Raw genomic sequence first — 8,931 nt, forward strand, 5'->3', positions numbered from 1 at the left:
CTTTGAGAAACTGTACAATATATTCTACTACTGCAGAACCAAAAGCTTTTTAATTGTTAGTGATATTACTCTTTCCTGATTATATTCAGTTCTAAATTATTAATTAACTCCACCGGATTCTTCTACATCTAGCTTGAAAAGTTGTGCATTTTCACAGATCCAAAATATTATAAATGTTTAACATTTCTTTTATTTCTTTTACATTGAATTTATGCACCTACTTATTTGATAATTAGAACTAATGATGTAAATTAAATCTCGTAAAATTACATTCAGTCAACATTACATTTAGGGGCAAGGCTGTAACTGAGATGGAACAATGGTTAACAGTGCAGCTGTATCTGGGTACCTACAGCAAGTCGCAAGGCTTCAGAAGTATGATTTTCACCCTGCAGTGAAGCACAGTGGGCAAAAGAAGGCATCACAGTACTTCACTGATAGCATGTACCAACTGAGATTCATCACCTTTGTAGCCTTTACTCCTGTTCAGCTGTACCTTGATGGGAGCAATGGGTGTACCCTAAGGTCCTGTTCTGGCATGCATAGTTGCTTGCTTTGAAATATAAGGATGTGGTGTGAGCTCTTATGTCTCCTACTGTGCTTAATCACAATTCAATTATTTGAGTTCATATTGATAAAAATTGAGCTAAGTTTCCATAGCAACCATAATGATCAGAAAATTGTAACGTGGTATACAAATACCGTTCTGTTTGTCAACTTCAAATGCAATGAAGCCAGCTAAAGAACGTTGGGATCAGTGGTTTACATTCACTGATTCAGAATTGGATCCATCTCACTGACCTTTACTTAAGCACCAAGATTAACCTTGTACTTGAGACTACCTTTACATCTCAGAAACATAGCAGAAACCTCCAAAGAATGATTGAATTATTCATTTATTTCTGAAATAGCTTAGAGTTTATATCTTTATAGCTTAGATCTTATATCCTTATTCTAAATAAACATTTATTTATTTATTTATTTACACTCCCATCCCCTCGTCCCCTTTGGCCAATAAATCATAATGCTACCTTCCATTTATTCCCCTGTGTTTGGAATTACCTTCTGAGATCCATGGCTGATAGCAATCAAAGAAATATCCGTTTTCTTATCTAATCAATTACCAGAAAGAAAAAAGTAAGAAAGAGGGTAATTGCTATATTTGAGGTCAAAGCAACACAACATCCCAGTAGAATCCTATGAGAGTAATCATCCAACATGTTAAGGAAGTGTATTAACATATCTTACATAATTATCAAAATTCATTTTTTTAAGATTCATTAGCTCTCTCTATTTCATTTCTTCATGGAAGTGGCTTAGACTGGAGGAAGGTATCAAAAGCATAGTGACTTTACCTAATTCAAGAAGCAAGCTGTTCTGTTAATTGTTCTTTTCAACCTGTCCTAGCTAAAATATTTAGAAAATATTAATGTTAATATTAATATTAACATTATAAATTATAATATAAAATATTAATATTAATGTTATAATGTTAAAAATATTTTTAACATTAAATACGGACAAGGGAAATTAAATTTACAACTTCATGCACAGTTCCCCATCTTTTTGTCTCAATTGAAATATATAATGTTTTATCAACAAAAAAATATATGTTTACGCAAGTACAGACTTTTTGTTACCAAAGTTGTGCTCTGTTCCTTAGAAACTTTTATTTGTTTTAAATATAAAGATCTCTTTAAAACATCTGGCACCTTCTGGATTTTTTTTTTCTTCTAAATGCCTAAGGATGGTCAAGTTGAAAACTTCTGAATTAAGATGCAGTTAGTATTAAACTTAGATACACTTTTATTTTCAATAGTTAAAACCAATAAAATGTATCAAGTTTCTTGAATTCATTTGAAAATTTGAAGGTTTTAAAAAAGTAATTAACTTGATTTTTGAAAAAAATTATTATTCCCACTGCTGTCCTCTCCTTTCTCAGTTATTTCAGGAATGTTTAGTGCAAGCATATTTCCTGTTGGCAAAACAAGGCATGTTTCAGGCTTCTTAGCACACAGAACTTGCGAGTTCCGAGATGTTAGCTAGTGTCGCCATTCTGGAGTTAGGGCTTTGTAAGCATATATGCTCTGAATTAAATTGGTTTATCAAAGAGGAAAAAAAAAAAAGTGGAAACTTATAGATTAACATATTTTATCATGAAACTTTGCATAAATAAATTTAGAATTCAAAAGAGATGACAAAATAATTAAAGAGATTAGAACAGATAAATTGTGAAAATTTTGAATAAATCAATTCAGTATATACATGTGAAAGTTTTATTCTACTTTTCTAATACATTTGAAAACCTTCTGACAGTAGGTTTGAAAAAATCTCTTGACAATACTGGAGAAGAATGGGAATGCTAATTGGCAACAGCATGCTGTGTGAAAAGTTGAGACACATTTTCCCTAAAGTAACCTTTTTTCTGACTCATTATTCCATCTGACACAGAGAAAATACTCCCCAGATATCCTAATATTCTCTTGTTAGTATTCTGCTAGAAAACCTTTAGGAGAAGTTCATCTGGAAGAATGTTTTTACTCCAATGGGGCACACTGATGCTTTAGATTTTTCTAAATTATCCTAATTAGAGCTGAAACCCAAGGTATGATTAACTTCTGGAGACTATTTACTTGTGGGAAAATACCAAATAAAGCAAACATTCAGCAGTAAATAAAAAATCTTGAAATTCTACAATTCTATTCACAAACAAACCCCAGTGAAGAGCTGAATACTATGTTATGCTCACTTCAGTGAAAGGTAAAGTAATAGACTCTAGAATTTTACTGTAACTCTTGATATAAATCACGCATTTACATGTAAGACATACACACTTTTTATATATATATATAATAATCCTTGTTAATCTGCTGATGGCATATCTTTGCCTTGCAAAACGTTCTGTCTTTGAAAGACTGATATAAATTATGAGACAAAATAAATTGGAAAGAAAAGGGAAGAAGAAGATAAAAATGTATTTTACAGTCTTCTCACTGGGACAACCAAAGAACACTGGAAAAAGAAATTTCCATGTATATGTGTTTTGTTTACCAGCACAAGTAGAAGAGTTAGCACATCAGCCCAGAGAGAGATCATGACATAAGTTTTTTCCTTTGAAAAGATGACATAAATTTGTTTCTTAAAAATAGGCTCAGGGAAAAAAAGAAAAAAAGACAATCCATTCCTCAGCAAGCAACCAAACAAAACCAAACAAGAAATGATAAGTGAAGTTTTTATATATCTCCAAACACTGATATGTAGGTATTTGGTACCTGTGTTCCAAATAAAGACAGTATTTACAAAGCAAATAGAGAAAAGTTTAATTTTTTCTCGCATTATAAAAGAAGATTCTTGTTACGAGAAGCTAGAAACATAAGGAAGCATTGAAGCAGATTGATTACTGCTACGAATGATTGCTTTCCAATTCAGGCAGCAATATTGAAAATACATAAAGGTCCCTTGGTCATGTAATTAGAACAGCATTTGTAAAGGTTTCACTGTTTGTAAATGGTAGAGGTAGCACAGTTGTTTTCATCGTGTTCTGCTCTATTACATCCTATTGTTCCAAAGAAACCCTGCTAAAATGTACAGTATAAATTTTAAGTGTCAGTGTTAAAAAAGGAAATGTAACAGAATAGGTGCAAAGAAATGATTTCATGTATTAATTAAATCACTGTAATCATCTTCTCCAATATATGCAGCAAAGGTATCAACCCGTATTTGACAGAATTGTCTCCGTATTATTTATATGCTGTGTACTTACATGCCCATTCTACCAGATGTATTCTGTGAAGATTGATCCAATACTATTTAAACTCTATTTCAATATGTGTAGGAAGGGAAACAAAAAAGCCGTGCAGTGCATAAGTGAATATTGTTTATCTGAAGCACAGCTAACTTTGTAGGAAAACATGTACGATGTTAGCTAAAGTCAGTTTGTGTGGGCAGAAATTAAATAATTACTCAGAGAATTATACCTTATTTCTGAAGTTAATTAATTAGGTGTGTTATCCGGATCATCATGAAACCGAATGAGACTGCTGAAAAATGAATATATTCATTTCATACTCAGGCAACCATAAAGGACTCCATGGAAAAAGGTACTTAGAGTTGGCACAGGAAAGCAGAGTATGACATCTAAGTAAAAATATTCCTCACTTCAGAAATCATGCCATGTCCCTGTCCCTGATACTGCTACCCTGAGAACAGATTATTGCATTTTACCTTCACCTGTTCACAAAATGTTTTCCTGTTTTGACATCTGGCCCTGGAGAAGGACAGACATGCTCCACCGACTTCAGGCTAGACACCAGCTACGTTAGTCCTGCTTGCATCTAACTATGTTACTTGCAATGCTTTCAGAGCAGTCAGATTAAAAGCAGCCCAGCTGCATTTGGCCATTACACTGGAAAAACACACAAAAAAAAATCTAATTTACCTTGATGTTTGCTTTCATTAGTGGACAGGTGAGACAATTCTTTTTAAGCATTTGCCTCAACCATAGTTTACTGGAATGAACCATTTATAATGTTTAGAATTTGTAAGCTTGTATTTTCAATACACTTACATAATATTAGTTCTTGTTTGTTTTAACTTCATCTTCAAAAAAAAGATATTTTAATACATTTTCACCTTCTAAGTTATCTTTTTTTTTTTTTATGGTTTGTTACTGTATATCTTCTCTAGTGAACCATTTCATTCATTATGTTCATTCATTCATTAGCGAACCACTGACATTTGGATAAACCCTTAACAGACTATCAAGAGAGAAAAGCTTCATGCTCATTTTAATACTTTTGTTAAGCAGAAGAGGAGACTGCAAGGAATAAGAAATAAAAGATCTCATCTCAAATCTGTGGATCTCATCTCAAATCTGTGGATCTGTCCAATGCATAGACTACTGTAAAATAGACTAGTGCTTTCAATAAATCCTCCTTGAAAATAATGAATCAAAAGTCTGAAACTTTGACATTGTTTAGAAACTTCTTTGTGAAGTCTGAAAATTTTTCATTGTGTTTGGATTGCAAACTACCAGAAAGGATCTAGAAGACAGGTTTAAATGCATAATATCAAGTAGATTTCCCATCTTCCCATTCTGGCTCTCTAGGAGCTGACCCAATGTTAGTATCTTCTTACTTGCAAAAGTGTGCCCATCTGAAACTGCTCTAAGGCCACATGATAATACTTCTCCCCCATATTTTGTTCCCGGCTTTTAATCATGTATCTCTTACAGTCAGACTGGCAGTGTTCTGGGAAGCTGTGGGGAAGGTGCTGGTACCATGAGGCCCAAAAGGAGTCCTGGCAAGTTCACACTAGGAGGCTTAATCTGTCCATCCTGGGCATTCTCAAAATTCTCAGCCTGGGCAGGCTCAAAATATTTTCTGGGGTAAGAACAATGGTTCTGCTTTGCCATCATGCCCAGCTATGGTAATCAAGCAGCAAGATGGCCTGGCTGGTCTACCTAGATAGCTCCAATCACATTCTCTGCTGATACTTTCTATTCCCTTTTCCTCTCCTATTTATTTATTTATTTATTTATTTCCTTTCTACCAGCCTATCCCCTAACAAATAAACAACCTCTCTCTCCACCCCCTCCCATCCTGTTTTTGGTACATCTGTACCTGAATTTGATATTCCTGATATTTCTGCTGCTGTTATGCCTGTGATTTCAACACATATGGTATTGCTGATATGGCTTCCAAGATTTCCTAAGCCTTGAAAGATTCTTCTTCCCAAAAGCCTTCCGTACTCTTCTTTTGTGAAGTCTGACTGTTTCTTGCATATCTGCACCTGAACCACCTGTGAAATCCACCTATCCCTCACAGCACTTCTGTAACATTTTTTTGGTTTCTCATGCATCCATGTTATTATGTCCAGGAGTTTCTCAGGTCCAGTAGTTTTCCCTGTCCAATTCAACTAGCTTAACTCCAGGCCAAGACCTAGGCAGTCATCAGCCTGCAACCCCAGCACAGTAGAGATAGCCTGAATGAAAACAAACAAACAAAACAACAACAACAACAACAAAAAAAACAGCAGAAAAGGATGCCTTTTAATAAACCTAAAATATCAGTTTCAGAACAAAAAAAAATGCTTAAGAAGAATGTAAATGCTTGCTTCAACAAGTATGGCAATGTATTTTAGAGCACAGTCTTGTTCCAAAGAGTAAGTAAAAATCTCATTTGTACTACATTCATGAGAGCAATCCCCATTGACGGGATAAACAGCCTACAGAGTAATGATGCAGATGCCCTTGCTTACTGAAAAGAGAGGATAAAAGCAATGTGCTCCACTGCCTTATTCATGATGCGTCACTGTCTTCATGAATAATAGGTTATGTGATTTAGTAATTAAATATCTTTTGCTACTTCCCACCTTATGTAATTACATTTACTTTTAGGACTATAGCACTCAAAATGATCTCCTGACCCATCAGATCCATCCAGCTGTGATTACAGTGAGCCATTTAATAAATATCTCATCTAGAAAGGGACATACTGACACACAGTGCATCACAAAGTGCTTCAATGCCTTAGAAATTAAGATCTTTAGTGTAAAAATATCACAAAAAGAGGAGGAAGGCATGAACAATGAAGTGTATCAGCAATCCCCATGTCAGTAGAATGGCAGATAACTTTTTTTGAGGTGAATATGCTCTGATGAGCCTGGGAAACAGATGACGCATGATGATAAAAATAACTTGGTCAACACAGCAGCAAAAAATACGACCACATCAGGATGATGAGCTTTTCTAGCAATTTTGTACCCATAAATGTGACTATACATATAATAATCCTGTGGAAAATTATAGTATGTACCCTAAAGTGCAGAAGTAAAATTGTGCAAGGATTTTTAACTTGCAATTTCTTTTTAAATTTATTGCATGATCTTTCTTCTATTTCTTTTAAGTTTTACTTTTTCTTAAAAATGTTGATGTTTGACTTTCTATCAAAAGGCATTATATCGATCAGTGCTCAGTAAGGGTAACTTTATGGAGTTAAAAGTTTTTTTAGACATCCTAACCTCCAGGATTCTTGCAGGAAACTTGCAATCATTATTAGAACACATATTTGTATTATCAAAAGAGATCCAGCAGTTACTTATTTTCAGTGCGTTTGAAGTGCATATACAACTTGGACATAAGCTAAACAAATAAACTTTTTTTTATTTATTTTACTTTTTTTTTTTTTTAATTTGAAGTAATATTTATGTTACACTTACAGAACAGCTAGATTTAGGTACAGTATTTCAGGCATGCAGTGGAGAGCATCACACACAAAAAAAGGGATATAATTTACTAATAAATAATAGAATCATAGAATTATTAAGGTTGGAAAAGACCTCAAAGATCATCTGGTACAACCATCTCCCTACCACCAATGTCACCCAATAAACCATGTCCCTAAGCACCAGGTCCAACCATTCCTTAAATACCCCCAGGGATGGTGACTCAACCACCTCCCTGGACAATGCGTTCCAATGCATGCCTACTCTTTCTGAGAATAAATGTCTCCTAATTTCCAACCGAAACCTCCCACAACCGCTCTCTCACTCCCCCTCCTTTAGATGAGGAGGGGGAGAAGAAAAGCAAAGAACAACTCACGGGTTGAGATAAGGATAATTTAATTAAAGGGAAATAATTATAATAATTAAATAAAGACTACCATGAACTAAACAATTTAACTAAGGGGAAATAAAAAGGGAAAGGGGAAAAGGGAGGGGAAAACAGAAAAATAAAAAGAAGGGAGGAAAACAAACAAACAAAATAAATGAAGGCTATAGGGAAGTGCAGAGGAAAGAAATCACTCTCTACTTCCCACAAATGAGCGATGATTGACCATGTCCTTGAAGCAGGGCCTCAACGCACGCAGCCGGTGTTCGAGAGGAGGACCCACGTTTTCTCCACGAGAGCCCACCCCTCCCCTCTTCTTCCTGTTTCCACCTTTCATTGCTGAGTGTGACACCACATGGTATGGAATATCACTTTGGTTGGTTTAGGTCAGCTGCCCTGGTGATGTTTCTCTCCTCACTTTCTGCCCACCCCCTAGGACGGTTAGAGAAAGGCCCGATGCTGTGCCACTGCTGCTCAGCAGTAGACACAACACTGGTGTGATAACACTGCTGTTCCAGCTACAAGTACAGAGTACGGCACTGTATGGGCTGCTGCCGGGAAAGTTAACATTCCAGCCAGACCCAGTACACGGATGCAATGTGAGGCCATTCCCTCTAGTCTGGTCACTAGTTTTCCGTGAGAAGAGGCCGACCCCCAGCTCCCCACACCTTTCTTTCAGGTGGTTGTAGAGAGCAATAAGGTCTCCCCTGAGCCTCCTCTTCTCCGGGCTAAACAACCCCAGTTCCCTCAGCCACTCCTTATAGGACTTGTGTTCCAGGCCCTTCACCAGCTTTGTAACCTAATGCAGTCCCCCGCTAACACAAATTATGCAGTGGAGTTTCCTGCATTTGGGAAAATCACAGGGCTCAGCACACCCGGAATGCAGGGGATGATCCTTACCCTAGGAAAACCACCTGCCTGATCATGGTGTTTCTGTGCCAGGTAAGTATTTATATACTTATTATACTTTATTATTATACTTATTATACTTTACATACATAGTATTTATAGTATAATTACTAGTATAGTCTAATTACTAGTAATAATTACTAATTTGTTTATAATTTACTAATAGTCTACTCAGCTTTGGTGAGGCTGCACCTGGAGTACTGTCTCCAGTTTCTCTGTCTCCATACTGGAGAGAGTCCAATGTAGGGCCACAAAGATGATCAAGTGTCTGGTGCATCTTTCCTATGAGGAAAGGCTGAGAGAGCTGAGATTGTTCAGTCTGGAGAAGAGAAGGCTGAGGTGGGATCTCATCCATTTATATAAATACCTGAAGAGAGGATGCAAAGAGGATGGAGCCAAGCTCTTTATGGTGG

At 35.9% G+C, this 8,931-nt stretch overlaps 1 non-coding gene across 1 annotated transcript; it reads right to left on the bottom strand.

The window, feature by feature from the left end:
* Positions 1–8,394: 8,394 nt before the first annotated feature.
* On the bottom strand, positions 8,395–8,559 carry LOC113842978 (U1 spliceosomal RNA). Its single transcript, XR_003495885.1, has one exon. It is a non-coding gene; the product is annotated as a U1 spliceosomal RNA (small nuclear RNA).
* Between the last annotated feature and the right edge of the window lie 372 nt (positions 8,560–8,931).

Source organism: Anas platyrhynchos, chromosome 2 (genome assembly GCF_047663525.1).
Source record: "Anas platyrhynchos isolate ZD024472 breed Pekin duck chromosome 2, IASCAAS_PekinDuck_T2T, whole genome shotgun sequence".
In the NCBI taxonomy this organism is placed as follows: Eukaryota; Metazoa; Chordata; class Aves; order Anseriformes; family Anatidae; genus Anas; species Anas platyrhynchos.